This window comes from Macrobrachium nipponense, chromosome 20 (assembly GCF_015104395.2).
Source record: "Macrobrachium nipponense isolate FS-2020 chromosome 20, ASM1510439v2, whole genome shotgun sequence".
Taxonomy (NCBI): Eukaryota; Metazoa; Arthropoda; class Malacostraca; order Decapoda; family Palaemonidae; genus Macrobrachium; species Macrobrachium nipponense.
The window spans coordinates 3513412-3533720 of NC_061089.1; the positions used below are offsets into that span (position 1 = coordinate 3513412).

Here is a 20309-nt window from a genome sequence, read left to right on the forward strand (position 1 = left end):
GCTATTATGTTGACGAGAAATGCGACTTCCATTACGAGGGCAAAACCGAATAACTACTTCTATTACTACTGTTACCCAGAACAGAGAGGACTCTTGTACGGGGGCAAAATAGCGAGGCGGTCGGTCCCTCGATGGCCTAGCGACAGTAGAGGGTCTCAGATTAGTCCTGGTTCATAGCAAGATATTTTCCAGATCGTTCGAATAACTAAAACCTTAGCCTCGCCTCTCTGGTAATGGATCTGCCGCGTGAGGTGATTGGGGGGAGGACGGGGGGAGGGGAGGGCGTTGGGAGTTGTCAGCCAGCTCAAATGACGTACCCACTCCGTGGTCGCTTCAAGGTTAACCGGGACGTAAATATGTAAGTGTTAATAACATACAATGCCAATAGATTAAACAAGTCATCAAGAAACAAGTTATATGTGCAGCTAAATTTCTTGTTTATATTTTATGAAGTTTGGAAGCTAGACACTTTCACTTTTTATAATGGCAGGAAGGCGTCCCATGCTCCCGAACAGATTGGAGACCACACTGGAAGAAGAAGAAAAGAAGAGGAGGACTAGGAGGAGGACGAGGAGGAGGACGACGAGGAGGAGGAGGAGGAAAAGACCATGGAGAAAAAAAGCAGATCCTCTTCTCTTAGCTTCGTGGACGATGCCCCTCTCCACCGTCTCCTCGCCCCCTGCCCAAGAACTCGTTTTTTTTTTTTCTCACTTGCATGTCGAGTCTGCATTTAAAGGGCTGTAGCTCACTTCACCTCTTAGTTTCTATCGAGACCACGTGAAGGGAACGAAGTGACTTGGAAGAATCTTTGAGGTTCTTTTCAGCCATGCTGCGTTTGGTGAGTCTCTTTCTGTGTATTAACGTACGCATTTCATTCGTTATGCGGGTTTCTTTTTCCACCCCGCCATTTAATTTCCTCATTATTCGCATCATCACTGTTGAAAGAAAACAGAGACAATACCCACTTAGGGGCAAATGATGTGAAACTTGAGAGACAAGAAATTAATTTTATTATTATTATTTTTTTTTTTAAATGAGACGCTGAGCGAAATTGTCATTTAAAAAATAATTTTTAAACTTCGGCTGATTGAGTAGATCTCGTATAATGTTGTGCATTAGGCATTTACAGAACTGTAATGTGATTAGGCACCTACATAAAAAATCAATGTGAAATCCTGAATTGGCATTATCGAAGTCAACTTTGAAGGATATAACTTAAGTGTTCCTGATAGTACGACAACGGATGGAATTCCAACGAGGCATACATGGGTATTATGGTAACCTCCTGAGAGTGACTTATTAACATTATATTATATATATATACTATATGATAGATATATATTATATATTAATTTATATTATATATAATATATATATATGGAAGCCCAAAACCTCCTGGTAATGAGCTTTACGACAGCGAACGTAGTAAACCGAGAGTAAATGACTTCTTGTTGTAGAGGCCAATAATGGATTTTTGAAGGAGCCGGACAGTTTCAAGGTGAAGTTTGCGAGTGCCGTTGTAATGACTGTCTGTTCTTCTGTTGCAGTTCTCCAGTCATGCGATGTCCGCCGTTTTCTTGTCATTTCTGGCAGACTTGTTTTAGAGAGGCACAACAAAAAATGCTCTTCGTTAGGAATCTTGTTCGTGAATTTCTTTGTTCAATCTCCTTGACGACGCTCCCAGTTTGAAGTGAACTCAGGGACAGCTTTACTTATGGAATCGCCCCCAAATATTTGTCTCAAAGTTTGCAGCCGTAAGGTTTATAATTTGTCGTCACTTTGAGAAGGTTTCCGTCTAGGTTGAGTTGACTTTGCTCTCTGTTTATGATATTTAGTTTTTTGTAAAAGAAAACTACTGAGATGGCTACTTGTCTGTACGTTCGCACTTTTTCTGTCCGCCTCAGATCTTGACAACTACTGAGGCTAGAGGGCAGCAAATTGTTATGTTGATCATCCGTTCTCCAATCATCAAACATATCAAATTGCAGCCCTCTAGCCTCAGTAGTATTTATTTTATTTAAGGTTAGGGTTAGCCATGATCTTGCGTCTGGCGTCGCTATAGGTGCCAGCAACACAGGCCACCACCGGCCGTGGCTGAAAGTTTCACGGGGCTTGGCTGAGAGTTTCATTCAGCATTATACGCTGCACAGAAAATCGATTGCGCCGACGAAACCTGGGGGCTTCTCTTACTTGCTTTCATTAAGTTTTCATTTTTTATTTAGCGCCAAAGGATTCCGTAAGAAATTGTCTCTCGTCTCGATTCAGTGCCCGAATTTAGTGCAGATGGGGTAGTTTATTTGAAGGGAATTTTCTCAAGGAGCACCAGGTCCCATGCGAGTAGAGACGATCGCGCAATATTTATAAATAAGCAAAAAATTGAAGTGATATACTGTAAAAAAAATCGTAAAAAAATTGGATAGAGCAGTATTTGGGCTTATTAAGATAAATAAAGAGTAATTATACAAAGAATCATCAGCTGCGAATTTTAAAAATGTTAAAAGTACGAGAAGACATAAATAATCTTACATGTTCACAAAGATAATATTTCACTTATCACATTGCTAAAGAGCAATGGAAAGTGAACGCTGCAAGACGCTGGAATTCACCCACTTTCCTGGATCCGCCCTTTTCTCCTCAGATGGAAAAACTCCCACTTTGTTGTTGACCTTCACCCACTTGATCAGCATTTATGGGGGATGTGGCAGATTCGTTTTTCGTTTTCCAGTTCTGACGGTTCCTTTACTGCTCCTGAAAATGTATGAATAATTTTCGGGCGCACATACAAACATACATAAATATATTCATTCATTTATATATATATATATATATATATATATATATATATATATATAGATAGTATATATATTTATATAAATATAAGTATATATACATATATATATACATACATACACACACACACACACACACACACACACACACACACACACACACATATATATATATATATATATATTATATATATAATATATATATATATTATATATATATATATGTGTATACATACACCAGATGAAGCATAGCTGCTGCAAGCAGAGCAACTTAGATGTCAAAGACCTAGGAAGGCCCATAGCTAGGAATACTGATACATTATATCCCTTTGGGGGAGGATCATAAGACTAGGGTTAAGGACCGTGTGGAAAATAGATGCCTTTAACAGCTCAGTCTCCTTCTGCGATGCCAGCAGTGGTTATATATCGCTACTAATGAGTGCTGGGAATCAAAGCAATAACATTATTGTTGCTTTGTGAGCTGTAAAGCTCACCAGATGAACTCGACTGAAGTGCCCTATAGGGGAAAATTGCGCTGATTATGAAATGGGAGACGGTGCAGTGTAGGGATAAAGTGAAGGTCCAGAATGCCCTGTGGAATAAAGCTTGTGAATGAATAATCAAATTCTGTAAGAGTGGTGTTGAGGATCTTCAGTAAGATGGTAGTGAAGAGGCTATGAAACCTGTTTAGGAATATTAAGCTACTCATTTGTCTCCGTGGATGCCTCATCTTGATTGAGTGAAGATTTCATGGACAAGGCATCTACAGAATGAAAGGCGGTTTTCCTTATCTTGTAGGGTGAGTGTGAACCTGGCTTCAATCACAAATCTTATACCCAAGAAATCGTTTTTAAATGCTCAGAGGGTTAGATATTCAGAGACAAAAAGTGGGTGTAAAATGTGTGTTACACAAGCTATTTTCCTTTTTGGGGGTGAAAGAGGAATAACGGAAAAACAAATTCGTTGTGACGTCGCTTTCCTTTGTATGACGTCGCTCTCCATTTATCAAACGAATTTCGTCGAAATCCAGGACTGCCTGATAACTGGGAGTGGATGTTACGGATAGTCGTAGAATGAAAATTGAGGGGAAACAAGGTACAGGCGAGGAAATGGTTTCCGTGGCTCTGTAAAATGAAGTAAATAAAGGATGACTAGGAAGGTAAGGTTAATTAAAACTTGTGAAGGCATTTCTAAGCTGAAGGTATAGTCTAAAGTGAACATAAAGGGCAGGATGGGGCAAAGTGTTTTCAAGCTGGTTCAAGCGAAGACTGATATTGTTGGAAACGTTTCAGAACAAGAGACCTCCACGATTCAGGAAGCAGAGATTGCTGGCAAACTAGAGGTAATTATATCAGTGCCTGCAAGAAGGTCAACATCCTGCTGATGATTCAGTATCGGTGCATGAAAATGTTGTTAGACTTCGGAAGTGTTCTTGTTTTCTGCCTAGTTCATTTTTGATCCACTGTGCAAAGCTGATCTGCGTCCTGGTTTTCGTGAAGACTTTCCATCCCAGGGAAAATTATTCTTTGGTAAAAGATAAAACCATATCACGGTAGAGCATATAATTAGAAAAAGTATTCATAGTATTAAAGTATGACACATGCTCAGACATATTCAATAATCAGCGGTAAATAAGTGTCAACAAACACAAGTTACGAGTTACGGTACACGTCTGTCACTGCCCGCGTTACTTATCTGAGCGATAATCAATGCTACCATCACCAATGCAAACACCTAAATGGAAAGGGAAGAAAATCCTTGATATTCTGAGACGAACTGCGGTCACGGCACAGGACCGCAGCCAACAAAATCTTTCGATCAAAAGAATTTTTAGCGATGCTTTCTAACCAGTAATGGAAATCAGGTCATCATTTCACAAAGGGGCAATTTGTTGACAATTATTTAGCAGGAGCGTACATTACTGCTCTATTTTCTGTTCACCTTTTTATTTAAAAAAAGAAGCTGTAATGTAATCCTTTGACGATGGTATAGAAACTTCCAAAAAATTTGTCCCTCTATCCACCCGGTCTTCGCGCTCGTTGGAAACAGCGCACGCTGGTTTCAGCAGGAAGGGAAGCCGCTCTACAAACATTTCTCGTCAGTTGCGACGACGAGGAAGACGCCTCTGCAGCTCTCCCGCGATTCTGTGCGGCGAAAATGACCTTGCGGGTCATCATCGCAGGTGTGTGGCCAGAGTCACCTTCAGTTCCAGATCCAGAACTCATCATATCGGGGATCTCTCCCGAAGAGAAGAAAAATAAGGATTAAGGAATAGACGTTCATAAAAACTAGTTTGCATCGTGTCCTTATTAGGGTCAGCGTAAAAAGTCGGCCAGATCCGTGACCACGCCCACCGACGCCATTGTTCTCAGTTGGAACCAGGAAACTCGAACAGGTAAACGCTACGGAGGCGTACCCACTGGCTCCGCTGCCGCGTTGGAGTGACCTTGAGATATCATCAGTAGAGGTCAAAGCAAGCGTTCAACTTTTTACTGACTTCTTTATTCTCCAGTGTGGCTTTTTCTTTCCCTTTTTCCCTCGCTTCTTACCTGTTCTTACCTGGCCTTCTATTTACTGTAAAGGCAAGGTCAGACGCTTCGGAAGGTGTCGGTTGACTTTTTCTGTCTTTTGATGTTACTCTATTTTAATTTCTCTACTTATTTGTTTGCCGTCACTTTATTTGCATATATATTTGTAGGTTATTCAAAATTCTAGTCACTGAATGCGATCCTTTCTGAAGCGTTTTGTAGTACATGGGTAAGTTATAGTAAGCACTACCGGTCATAGGGAAATATGCTCATATATGGAAACTCAGGAAATCGATGAGAATTGTTTGTTGAGCAAAGTTGTTACTTTACAAGCTTAGCTTGGTCTTAACACACAAGCACATGCGCACACAGATATTTATATACACACATACTTATATATGTATATATGCTATAGATATATCTATATATATATATATATATATATATATATATATATATATATATGTGTGTGTGTGTGTGTGTGTGTGTGTGTGCGTATGTGTGTATGTAGTATATGATAGGTGCATATATATGTATATGAATATATATACAAATATACCTATATATATATATATATATATATATATATATATATATATATATATATATATATATATATGTGTGTGTGTGGGTGTGTGTGTGTGTGTGTGTTAGTGTGGGTCTGTGGGTGTGTGGGTGTGTATGATGCATGCCGCGCAAGGAATGAATATATGCAGATAGTTTAATATTTATGGTGTACGTACAAAGCGATTGCCCCTAGTGTGGGGGAATAACTTAGAGTAATGGTGGGTCAGGGATTGTGGTAAAAATTAAGGCCCGTAGACTAAAAAAGAAAAAAAAAAAAAAAAAAAGTTGCCTTATAAAATCGTTGAATGATGATATGCACAAGGGCAGACTGAAATAGAACTATGGAAGTATACACGAACCTACCAACAGAAATGAAACTGAGCTGGGAGGCGTGACAGGCAGAGGTGTCTTTATATCCACTGTAAGAGACCGTTTGTCAAGGATAACAAGAATATTTTGTCTCGAAGGCGAACTTTGGACACGGCTTTTGGCGCCTCTTTAGCTGTTCACTGAATCATAAAATAAACAGTTGTGAACAGCTTATTTTCGGTTCTTGGGGAAATTGAAGAGAAGCTCTAGAATAGATGCTGGTGAATGAGTTTGAATCTGTTTGGAAGGAATGACAGATAACTGCTATTAAAACTTGATAGGTGAAGAAAGCAAGAAAGATTAATGGTATAAGATTTTGAGTGATATGGATGATGTAAAACGTTAGAAGAGACCTTTGCGAATCACGTGGGACAGAGGAATATCTTTTGAGGAAGAAGTTGGATGCATCGATGGCCGAACTGACTCTCCTTTTCTGAAACCAAAGGAGTTATCATTAGTTTCATTAACAAAAAAGGTGGAGACCATTGAGATGAATCGTTTTCATAGGGAAAATGAAACTGCACACGTGACTGGCGAGTTAGAAAAAGGAATCCGAAGGATAGTAAGAAGTTTTTCCACGGAAAAAGTTAATTAAATTTTAAGTTTAACCAGACCACTGAGTTGATTAACAATTCTAATAGGGCTGGCCCGAAGGGTTAGATCATTTTTACACGACTAGGAACCAATTGGTTACCTAGCAACGGGACCTACAGCTTATTGTGGGATCCGAACCACATTATATCGAGAAGTGAATTTCTAATCACCAAAAATAAATCCCTCTGATTACATGTTGGCAGAGAAGGGAATCGAACTTCGCCCTACCGAATCGGTAGGCGAGCACGTAACCCACTCGTCCAACGAGGAACCTGAAAGAATAGAATAAGAATCACTGGTAGAATAGAAGGAAGGAGGCGAGGAAGGTAGAAGCGTTAGGTAGACAAATTCGTAATGTGTTATTCATACCCAGATGGACTAGAGTGGGAGTCAGAATGAAGCGATGTGAGTGAGTGTCGTGGGTGAATCATCTTTGTATTTGAGTGAAGGGGTGTTGGTGAGGCAGTTTCTGTGCGGTAGACTTCTCTCTCTTTAACGGTTGAATGTTGTCATGACTGCTGTCATGTTTTCCTCAGGAACCATCAATCTTTATTGGAAATAATGTTCATGATAATAGTAATTACAGAACTAAACTTACAAGGGCGAGAGATTACGCTTTCAACAAGAGGCTTGACAATATGGCCGCCTCCTGCCATCATTTTCTACCTTTCCCACGGGTGGTCGAAGAAACCCCACAACCACAACAGACGCCAGAAAAATGCTCCAGGAACAAACCTTTGCCTTCTCTTTTAGATGTCTCGCTATGGAAGGAAAACGCCATTCCTCAACTGGTATGTCAAGGTTCGGATCCTTCTCGCCAACGCTAAAAGCATTCTCCGCCCACACCGTTAGAGGGGTGAATGACGCCCGTCGGAAAGTGAAGAGCCGACCCCACCCATCTTTTTCAAACGAACAACAAGGCCAAAGGAATTTCCCCGATACTTCCAAAGCCGCAGCCACTCATAATTAGGCTTGTCTGACGTCAGCCTACGGATCGACTGACATGACAAGTTCCTGCAATGAGCTAGTATGAATCCAGTTAAAAGAGAAAGACAGAAATGAACTTTCCAACTAGATCGAAGTCCATCATAATATAAGAGGTCTCAGTGACTTGGTTTTCAGTTTATAACAAAGAGAAAATAAATAAGTACAAAATGCGCCGAAGTTTCTTCGGCGCAATCTAGTTTTCTGTATAGCGTAAAATGCTGTGAGAAACTCTCGGCCACGGCCCATGAAACAATAAGCTACTGCCCAGTGGTGGCCTGTGTTGTTGTCACCAATAGTGGTGCAAGATGCACAATCATGGATAATCTTAATCTTAAAAAAAAAAAACTATTGATGATTGGAGAATGGATGATAAACATACTAATTTGCAGCCCTCTTGACCCAGTATTTTTTAAGATCTGAGGGCGGACAGAGAAAGTGCTGACGGACAGACAAACAACATCTCAGTAGTTTTCTGTTACAAAACTAAAACGAAGCAAAGTCTGAAAAAGGCGGACTCCATTTTCTATTCTGTGTGAGTGAATATATCTGTGTGCATCTATAAATTCCATTAATGTTGCATTTTATTCAGTATTTGGTTTACTAGCAATATATTATTTGTGAATAAGTTAAAAGACGCTAATCAGCTGGATGACTGCAAGATGTAATCATCACAGCAACTGCAACTCTCTGCATTTGTGGGATAGAAAGAAAGGCTGTCGCGTGAGCGACAGTTTTTCTTTCTATTCCACTAAATAGCGAATTTTCGTACTGTTCACGGGATACAGTGTCCATGTAACATAGTTGTACTGCATATATATATATATATATATATATATATATATATATATATATATATATATATATATATATATATATATATATATATATGTATATATATATATAGTCGTAAAGCTGGAGGAAGGAATGAAAGGAGTTGACCGAGCGCTTTCGTGTATTTTTTTTTTTTTTTTTTTTTTCACACCTCTTCAGGGTCAAGTGATACAAAATTCATTATTCGTTACAAAGACACCTCTGTGGCAGCAATACATAAACATAAAAACTATCGTACTACTATTTTTTTTTTTAAAAAAAAAACTAATTGTCTAAAAATGTTATTTACAAGTAGTTCATCCAGTTTGTACATCCCGGGGCTGCTGTTGATCAATTCTACGCGATTTTTCTTTTATTATACATGATTCAACAATATTTCGTTTTATGATGTCTTTACAAAACATGATCTCTTTTGCTTCTTTCCAATTCATAGTGTGGTTGCATTCATTCATATGTTGAAACAAGCTGCTTGCATTATTCCCTGTTCTAACATTATATATGCTGTTTTAATCTTGTTTCGAGATCCTTTCCACTTTGTCCCACGTACATTTTCTTGCACTGATTGCAAGGGATCTCATATATGCAGCCACTCTTCTGTAGAGGGGAATTCCTGATTAACAAATTCTTAAGTACATAGTTCTTAAAAATGACATTAACATTAAATGGTCTCAACAGCCCAGGGATGGCCATAAACTGGTTACAGTATGGTAAAACAAGGAGGTTTTTCATATTAAAATCACTCTTACGACTAACTTCATAAAATGTTTTTCTTGCTTTACAAAAAGCCCTGTCAATAAAATCACAAGGGTATCTAAGGTTTGTTGCAATGTCTCGGACCTTCTGAAGCTCAGCTTCGAGGAAGTCATGGCAACTGACCCGCAGTGCCCTTAAAAACATAGACGAAAATACCATCATCTTCGTTCTCGGATGATGGTTAGAATAAAAATGTATGTAGGAATCTACATTTGTAGACTTCCTGTACACAGAAAATTTAAAATTTCTATCATTCCTCACAATTAAAACATCTAAAAACGCCAACTTGTTATCTACTTCAGTTTCCAAGGTAAATTTTATAGAAGGTACTAGGGTATTTAATGCTGTTAGGAAGCTCTCTTCATTTTTGTCAACAGGCCAAGCACAAAATATATCATCAACGTACCTGACCCATAGGATACCTTTAGGAAGTATCCTTGGTAAGTACTTACTCTCAAAAACTCCCCATGTAAAGGTTACTAGTAATGGAGATAATGGATTGCCCATTGCCATGCCAAAACTTTTGTTCATAATATCTTTCTCCAAACATAAATTTACAACCTCTAACACACAATTCTAATCAGCTTAATCATAGAAGGCCTGTTCCAAGAAGAGAAAGTATATTTTTCCATTTCTTCCTTCATAAATTCAAGTAGTTCATCCACAGGTACCTTTGTAAACAATGAGCTGACGTCAAAACTGATTAACTTAAAATCATAATTAAATTGAAACCTTCTTAACCTGTCTATAAAATCCACATTATTTTTCACGGACACACCTGATATGTTACCAAGCATTGGAGACAATTCGTTAACAAGCCACTTTGATAGTTTATAAGTACAAGAGCCTACCGAACTTATAATGGGTCTAACAGGATTATTTTCCTTATGAGTTTTGATAACGCCATATAAATATGGAAGAGTTGGATTTACAGTGATGAACTTTTGTAATAATTCCTTATGGTTTTTCAGAATACTCTTGATGGTTTTGTTGAAATGAGCATTGACATTATCTAAAGGATTGTTTCTTATTCCTGTGTAGGTTTCTTGGTCTGAGAGTAATTCTAACATTTTGTTATTATAGTCGACCTTGTTCATGATGACCAATGTGTTCGATTTATCAGCTCTAGTAATATGTAAATCTTTATCTTTTTTCAGTTTTTTATATGCATTTAAGAACCTTACAGGAATATTTGCGGGTGATTCGAAATTGGCGATCCCATACACTACACCCTTACATATATTGATTTCTTCTGATGTAATGTTACCATACTTTTCAAGTTTACAAAATGCATTTCCAATTTCAAGCCAATCTGTATTTGTTTTAATGGAGAAATTTATGCCATATCCTAAGGCTACTAAGGTGATGCTGTCTAAAGTTTTATTAGATATATTACAAACGAAATCATTATTAGCATTTATTGTCCAATTACTTTGTTGAATTAATCTGTTTAGTTTAATTTGGTGTTTTCTGCTTATTTTTGTACATTCTAAGCGTAATTTATTGTAACAAAAATCAAATGCAATATTAATCCAGTCGTTTGGAATTACATTCAATAGTGTTCTTTTCTGCATTCTGAGTTCCTGAAAAGCTGCTTTTTCTTCTATTTTCGCCAGTTCGATATGTTTCTCCATTAAAACAAATACAGATTGGCTTGAAATTGGAAATGCATTTTGTAAACTTGAAAAGTATGGTAACATTACATCAGAAGAAATCAATATATGTAAGGGTGTAGTGTATGGGATCGCCAATTTCGAATCACCCGCGAATATTCCTGTAAGGTTCTTAAATGCATATAAAAAACTGAAAAAAGATAAAGATTTACATATTACTAGAGCTGATAAATCGAACACATTGGTCATCATGAACAAGGTCGACTATAATAACAAAATGTTAGAATTACTCTCAGACCAAGAAACCTACACAGGAATAAGAAACAATCCTTTAGATAATGTCAATGCTCATTTCAACAAAACCATCAAGAGTATTCTGAAAAACCATAAGGAATTATTACAAAAGTTCATCACTGTAAATCCAACTCTTCCATATTTATATGGCGTTATCAAAACTCATAAGGAAAATAATCCTGTTAGACCCATTATAAGTTCGGTAGGCTCTTGTACTTATAAACTATCAAAGTGGCTTGTTAACGAATTGTCTCCAATGCTTGGTAACATATCAGGTGTGTCCGTGAAAAATAATGTGGATTTTATAGACAGGTTAAGAAGGTTTCAATTTAATTATGATTTTAAGTTAATCAGTTTTGACGTCAGCTCATTGTTTACAAGGTACCTGTGGATGAACTACTTGAATTTATGAAGGAAGAAAGAAATGGAAAAAATATACTTTCTCTTTGGACAGGCCTTCTATGATTAAGCTGATAGAATTGTGTGTTAGAGGTTGTAAATTTATGTTTGGAGAAAGATATTATGAACAAAAGTTTGGCATGGCAATGGGCAATCCATTATCTCCATTACTTAGTAACCTTTACATGGAGTTTTTTTGAGAGTAAGCACTTACCAAGGATACTTCCTAAAGGTATCCTATGGGTCAGGTACGTTGATGATATATTTTGTGCTTGGCCTGTTGACAAAAATGAAGAGAGCTTCCTAACAGCATTAAATACCCTAGTACCTTCTATAAAATTTACCTTGGAAACTGAAGTAGATAACAAGTTGGCGTTTTTAGATGTTTTAATTGTGAGGAATGATAGAAATTTTAAATTTTCTGTGTACAGGAAGTCTACAAATGTAGATTCCTACATACATTTTTATTCTAACCATCATCCGAGAACGAAGATGATGGTATTTTCGTCTATGTTTTAAGGGCACTGCGGGTCAGTTGCCATGACTTCCTCGAAGCTGAGCTTCAGAAGGTCCGAGACATTGCAACAAACCTTAGATACCCTTGTGATTTTATTGACAGGGCTTTTTGTAAAGCAAGAAAAACATTTTATGAAGTTAGTCGTAAGAGTGATTTTAATATGAAAAACCTCCTTGTTTTACCATACTGTAACCAGTTTATGGCCATCCCTGGGCTGTTGAGACCATTTAATGTTAATGTCATTTTTTAAGAACTATGTACTTAAGAATTTGTTAATCAGGAATTCCCCTCTACAGAAGAGTGGCTGCATATATGAGATCCCTTGCAATCAGTGCAAGAAAATGTACGTGGGACAAAGTGGAAAGGATCTCGAAACAAGATTAAAACAGCATAAAATATAATGTTAGAACAGGGAATAATGCAAGCAGCTTGTTTCAACATATGAATGAATGCAACCACACTATGAATTGGAAAGAAGCAAAAGAGATCATGTTTTGTAAAGACATCATAAAACGAAATATTGTTGAATCATGTATAATAAAGAAAAATCGCGTAGAATTGATCAACAGCAGCCCCGGGATGTACAAACTGGATGAACTACTTGTAAATAACATTTTTAGACAATTAGTTTTTAAATAGTAGTACGATAGTTTTTATGTTTATGTATTGCTGCCACAGAGGTGTCTTTGTAACGAATAATGAATTTTTGTATCACTTGACCCTGAAGAGGTGTGAGAAAAAAAAAAAAATACACGAAAGCGCTCGGTCAACTCCTTTCATTCCTTCCTCCAGCTTTACGACTACATGAGATATCGCATGTTTTAGCGATAGTTCGTCAGTATATATATATATATCATAATATATCTATACACACACGCATATATATATATACACACACACACACACACACACACACACATATATATATATATATATATACATGTATATATATGTATATATATATATTATATAATACATATATATATAATATATATATATATATATATAATATATATCATATATATATATATATATATATACATATATATATATGATATATATATATATATATATATATATATATATATATATATATATATATAATTATAATATATATATATATAAACTTCCGCACGGAGCTGATTCCTCATCAGAGCATGGACTCCCATCCTTCATATGGCCTACAATTTTTTCATGACACCTTTCTAACAGGGACTTTTTCGCTGCCACGAAGCTTTTTAGAGGCGCACAGTTGCCACATTGTAAACAAAATGGTAAATTGCTTCATTTGCTCTTAAGGTGAGTTTATACTAGGCTTCACCGCACGCTGCATACGTAAGACACATCACCAACTCCTCCCAAATTTTGTTAGCCCTGCTTACTTGACTGTTTATTAGGGTGAGTTAGTGGTGTGGCGCGAGTTTTGATGATCAGTCCAGTAGGTGGGCCTAACAAGAATTTAGCAGGAGTTGGTGATGAGTCCTTTGTATGTAAACTCACCATTATAGAGTAAGTGCTGGAAATGACACTCTTCTCTTCGAACAGAGTAGTGGTTGCTTCCAGCAGGCAAAGTAGTCCATAAAAAAATACAGGAAGATTTAGATGCACTATAGAAATCTGAGCTTTTATCGGTGTGATTAGTAGATTACAAGTATACATAACAATGCGTAGTAGTAGCCCGAGCACATGTTTAGAAGTATAATTTATAATGCTAAGTATAACATAGAATACATCTAGAATACTTCTTATCACTGACCAAAAGCCTATTTCCAACAGTTGATGTGACTTCTGTTTTCATTAGCAATTCAATTGATGATGTATGTGCAATAAGACCATTTCTGTGGCTAAATACGTTTTCTGAGGTAAAATCTCAGTATTCGAAACAATTGTCCTCATCTCTTTAAATGGAAACCACAAATTTGTGCAGGCTCTCATGTCCCTTCTAACTCGTAGATAGGCGTTCATTAAGAAGTGTTATTTTCGTTACGTACAATGCTCTGACGAAACTTCATGGCAAATAGCTATAGGATTCTTCCACTTTTGCAAGGAAGCTTTAGTAATCTTATTCATATGTATTCTCCGAAACATATGCAAACAAAGATACATGATATACAAGTAAACACCCATATATAAATGAATGGAATCTACTGGGAATTTTTTACCAGATGCCTATGTATCATTCCCTCGTATCAATTCTCGATTTCTTCACTCTTTTTGGAGACACTTTTCTCTACAAAGCCTTGGATCCATATAGAAGACCATGAAGAAATTCTGACGTTCTGAGCAGGATTCGTACCTGAATCCGGGATGTCAGAGCAGGTCACGTTATCTACCTCACCACTAGAAGGTGGTCAGGTGAGAAATTTCATCTGGTTCTAATACCACGGATGAGGGGTCGAATCCTGCTAAGGACGTCAGAATTTGCTCATAGTGACAACCATTTCAAAAAGTGTGAAGAAGTCGAGAATTTATACGAGGGCACGGTGGTTATCATACATAGTACATTCACGAGAACGAAAGACCCGAGAACGTAACCATGCAACAGAAAACACGAACACAGGCAGCAGAAATGGAAACAATGAGACGGTCATTATGGAGGCCTGAAATGCAAGATGACACCCTCTAATGAACTATTTCTTTATTTTCCAGATCACCTGCTGGATATTAGTGTGCGCCATGTACTTTGCCGTGGCCCTGGCTGAGAGAGCCACCAACCCGTGGTTGATTCTAAGCCACCTGCTACAGGGCATCGACCCCTCGGGACCTCCCAGGCTCATTGACGACTATGACGACGACGAAACCTCCGACGACGTTGAAGCTTCCGACGACGACGACGTCTTCAGCTTCTTCGGGTGACTGGGTGGTCACGAGAGGAGCAAGGTCTCTGCCGCCGAGAAATCGTCTCTAGCGTCCCTCCTCGTTCCTCACCCTCCTGCACAAAATTGTTTATTTTTATGATACTTTTGTTTTTAGACACCAAGAAATGTCACATTTTTTCTCGTTAATTTATGAGTAAGTTCTCGATGAGAATGGAAAGGTCAAAATAGACAAAAAGCGTAAGACGGAAGTGATCTAATTTGTTATCGTCATTAGTTTCTTTCAGAAATGAGTGCAATTACTGATATTTATATCTTATGCCTGTTATGCGTGTGAAATGATACTTAGTCTCATTCAAAAATTTAGACTCTTTGATATAGTACTCGACAGGTTTTTTCTTGTTTACTTTGCAAAATAATTTCAACTATATTCTTTGATGAAATAAAACCAAAGATAAGGCCCAGTCTTCCCAGATAAAGGAAAGCTAAATGTCTATTTCGACGGAAACACATGAGATATTGTGATGATCCGATATCCATCAGTTCTGAGGAACTTTCGTAAAGTACCAAATGCAGAATATTTTATATATCCATTTTCGTGTCTGTTATAATGTCTTGTGCCTGATTGTGTTGATGTAAATACAACCATGATTATAGCAAGAGTTTTTATCCTATTCATAAGTCTAATTGGTGATGTATGGAACGTCCTCTCTGTCTGACAATCTGTCTGTCTCTTTACAGTTTTCAGGGTGCCATTCATTAGGATCCAATATAGTACTTCTACTTCAATCTTGCACCTGAAAATATGAAAATTATGGTGATATTCCACAACACACACACACACACACACACACACACACACACACACACACACACACACACACACATATATATATATATATATATAATTAGATATTATATATATAATATATGTATATATATATTATATAGTATATATATCATATATATTAGATATATATAGATATATCTAATATATAATATAATATATAATTAGATTAATATATATTATCTATAGATATAATATATTTAATATATTTTATATATTATTTATATAATATATGATATATATATATATATATATATATATATTAATCGTAAATTTTTTCAGTGATTGATGCTCATCAATTATATTTCAGTTTGTAACATTGCCCAAATCAGTAACACGTATCGCTAGCTATCTCATTCTTCTTACGGTTGAAAATACAGCATTTCTCCTGCAGTCCTTTGCCGGATAATTTTCTCTGGTTTGTCTCTCTTCTCTGGCAAGACTGAATTTCTGGTCCAGTTGTGATCGATTAAACTCTGTGAGTTAAAGAATAAATTAACAGAGTTAAAAAATTTTTCTACTCACTATTGAATACTCAGGGCGCTTTCAAGTCAGTTTACATTTTTGCAGAAGGAGGTTAGCAGTCAAATGAGAAACGAGATATCATCGCCGTACAATCTCTCAGAGAAGGATGGAATATCATGAAAATACTCCATGTTACCTTCACTGATCCGAGCAAACATGCAGCTATTTTCGTCACTTTTAATTGCTTCATCAATTCAGTGTTTTCTTTCGATCTAATATCATGTTCTATATTCTTTTTGTATTTCTTAATATTCTCAAGAGTTCATTTCGGGCTAGTCCTTGTACTATGCACCTGTTGCGACATTTGTCGTTATTACAATTTCCTTTTTTCTGTAAGTAAGCACTTTCTGGACAGACTTTATCATAGTCCTTTTGTGCATTTATAAGTTCAACCTTCTTGTTAACTGTCTTGCGTTGTGAACACAACCAGAGGCAAAGTATAAATCTGAACACAACAGTCATTCGGCAGAGTATTCGCCGTATCATTTCTGAAGCAGATGACATCACCGGTTTGTCATTACTTGTTAACATTTTGTCGGTCTTCTCGACTCCCACGATGCCTTCATTGAGTACTGTCTGTCTTACTTTTGCAGCATCTGTCATGTTGACTCTCCAAGTATGTATTGTACATTGCATCGCCTCAGCTATTACGTGGCATTTTCTCCACACCCGAAAAACACACGAAAAAATTTTAGATGAAGAGGCTTATTCGTGCCGAACCCATTTACTTTCTCGTCTTGAAGGATGTGAAATGTAAATTAAAATATGACGATGATGCAGTTCATTTTCAGACCTCCCTGTAAAACGTTTCAGTAACGATGGTTATGGATACACTGATGCTATTGTGCGCACCTTCTGTTCAACTCTTAACCCAAGCATATTGTACATATCATATATACTACGTATAATAACTTGCTCTCAACAGATCTCTACCATCAATGGTTTACAGTTCGCTTCTCGCTTTTAAAAACCGTTTTTCAATCAATACCCATTACTGACACCAGTCCTTCCTAAATATATTATGCATGCACTTGCCTCATCTCTCTCTCTCTTTCTCTCACTCTCTCTCTCTCTCTAAAAAAAAAAAAAACATGATTTCTCTCCACCTATCGGTCATTTAGGACTTTCGTCCGTTTATTCATCTAGTACAACGCTCCCTTCCCCGCCCCCGCACCCTCTCATTCTCTCTCTCAGAACAGTGCATGAAGTAGGTATTATTGATTTGCTTCGTTTCGTTGTCCCTGGTGACAAGGGGAAAACGCCACTTTATGAAGAAACAAGAATACGAACTACAGCAAAGTCCATATATCACGGAGAGAGGAGAGAGAGAGAGAGAGAGAGAGAGAGAGAGAGAGAGAGAGAGAATGTGGATTACAACATTAACAACGGTATTTTAGCAATAAGACAGCAACAGAAGAAATGCTAGAACGACGATAGACTGACAATGAAAGTAACATAAAGGTAACGATAATCATATCACAATGATAAATGCGCGAAAATGCTGGAATTCTGGTAACTGTGTACAGTTTCACCATGTTTAGCATGGGGCAAGTTCTATCTACGTTTATTACATATAAATATAAATATAAATATATATATATATATATATATATATATATATATATACACACACCACACACACACACACATATATATATATATATATATATATATATATATATATATATATATGTATGTATGTATGTATATATATATCTGGAGAGAAACTCTGGATAAGACTTATCCGATATTCACCATATTTTTTCAACAAGTGAATTTCAAACCATTATAAACCTGACTCTCTTTATTAAGTCTGAAACATATGCTACTTGACTCAGTGTCTGAAACTCAAGGTTGTTCAGTCTACTGCAGGGCATTGTTATTGAATTTCAGACTGTTGTCGCCTTTTGGAAAATAAAAAGTTTCAGCTCCATCAATTCATGTAAGGGAGTCAGTTATGTAAATTACAATGTACAAAGGGTATGGCGGTGAATTCTAAATAAATATTTATTTAATGATGAACTTTGGATAATATGACACAAAAGCAAGTGTGTGACCTTCTAGAAATGAGGTCAATGTCTCTCACACTAGGGTTAGATGGTGTCTGTCAGGGGCATAACTCAAATTCTCTGCTGCGTCGAATGTGATGAAGACGAATTATCATTATTATTTTTCGTGGGAATAGTAGTATCAGTTACATAGTAATTACAATAAATGGATGTGGGAATAATTGTGGTGGAAATAATAGCAATAATCCCTGTTATGGAAATGAAAACGATATTACCAGGAAAATGATAACAGTAACACTTATGTATTCGTCAGAAATGGAAATATGCATCTATTTTTGACTTCCCAGAATTATATGGTCTTGACAAAATGTGATGTGAGGCAAGAGCCACTCATTTAGCTACAGAGAAAGTAGCATCCGTATAAAAGTAGCTAACGCAACTACAGGTGGGCTACCAACCAGGAAGAGCAGCTAGTGTGGCTATAGATGAGCAGCCATTCAATATCGAAGGTAAGTATAGGTAAATAAAGATGTTCAAGAACAGTAATGAAACAACGATGACAGTATGAACGTCATCTTTCTGTGACGAGTGGCCCTTTGAAAATATTCTACAATCTCCAAGCTTTACGAAGGATTCTAAGTTACAACCCAATCCTGTCCTAACAGTAAAGTCAAATTTCTATGTTTAACTGCGTTTGGATAAAAGTGAATAATAATTAATAACATAACTTTACCCCTACATTACTTTCTCTGAGAGACGGTGGTACATAAGGCCAGGTGTATTCATGGGCTGATCACAAAATGCGAAGCGATTATCGAATGAAATTCATCAACCCGGGTCTACAATCCTAAAAAAGAACCAATGTAACATTTAGGCTCCGTCTCCCTATTTAGCGCAGAAACATGATGTAGTAATGAAGACTGGTGAGAAACTTTGTGGCTAACTCAAGATAAGTCAGCGGGATCCCTATTCTGAAACTGCCGCCGAGTGGCCTACTGACCAGACTTAACGTGGCACAACTTTACTGATCGAAAAACCAACAGTGAAGAGGACGTGTTTGAATGGCAAAGGGCGGCAGCAACTGTAAAGGGATTCAAATCATTCGCAACACTTCTGCTTGTCAGTGTGAATGTCTATCATAAATCTACATAGTTGTCTAGGTGGGTTTACATTTGCGAAAGCGAAATTTGGTCTGGTGTCAACGTTACTGTATGTAATTGATTCTGAGGATTTGCTCTTCATCCTTTTACCGAAAGGCATGCAAAGCTGGATCTTTTTATGTTATATCTGTAGCAGCATTTTCAAGGCTAAAGGAATTGTGTTGTAGATGATGCCAGAGTGGTAAGTGAGGATGATCCTTTTTTTTTTATTAGTAAACGAGGAGCATACTGCAAATGAAATTACAAATGATGTCCTAAATTAGCTGTTTATTGATTAACGTAAGCTTACAGGTATGCGAGCAGTTGCCTTTCTAAATAAAAAAAAATTAATAATCAGGGTAGTAAGCGGCATAGAATTGCAAGTGTCACCAATAAACTTAAACAGTTACTGACCAAGCAATCATAGGTTTGCTGATTTGTACAGAATAAGTATGGGAAGCGTTGGTCTGCAGAGTGGTAAACATGGTAACTAAGTAGATAAGGCGGTGATAAGGAATGGACATGGCCTTTGACTAAATTCTGTCAGAGAGGGAATGTAAAGAAAGAAGCTCCCCGTAAGAGAGAATTTACCTGGTATAAAGATATGGTAAGAGGATGAAAGCTGAGAGAAACGAGAAGTTGAATTATCTTTTCATCAAGATGACGGAAAAATGAGATGGGAGAGAGTATAGAGAAAAAGACAGACACAGTCTTGCGGACATTCCTAAAGAC

The 20309-nt window shown here is 37.0% G+C and overlaps 1 long non-coding RNA gene across 1 annotated transcript; it reads left to right on the forward strand.

Moving 5' to 3' along the window:
- The first annotated feature begins 687 nt into the window (after window positions 1-687).
- Window positions 688-15713, forward strand: LOC135220699 (uncharacterized). Its single transcript, XR_010315762.1, has 2 exons — window positions 688-838; window positions 14891-15713. It is a non-coding gene; the product is annotated as an uncharacterized LOC135220699 (long non-coding RNA).
- Window positions 15714-20309: the final 4596 nt, after the last annotated feature.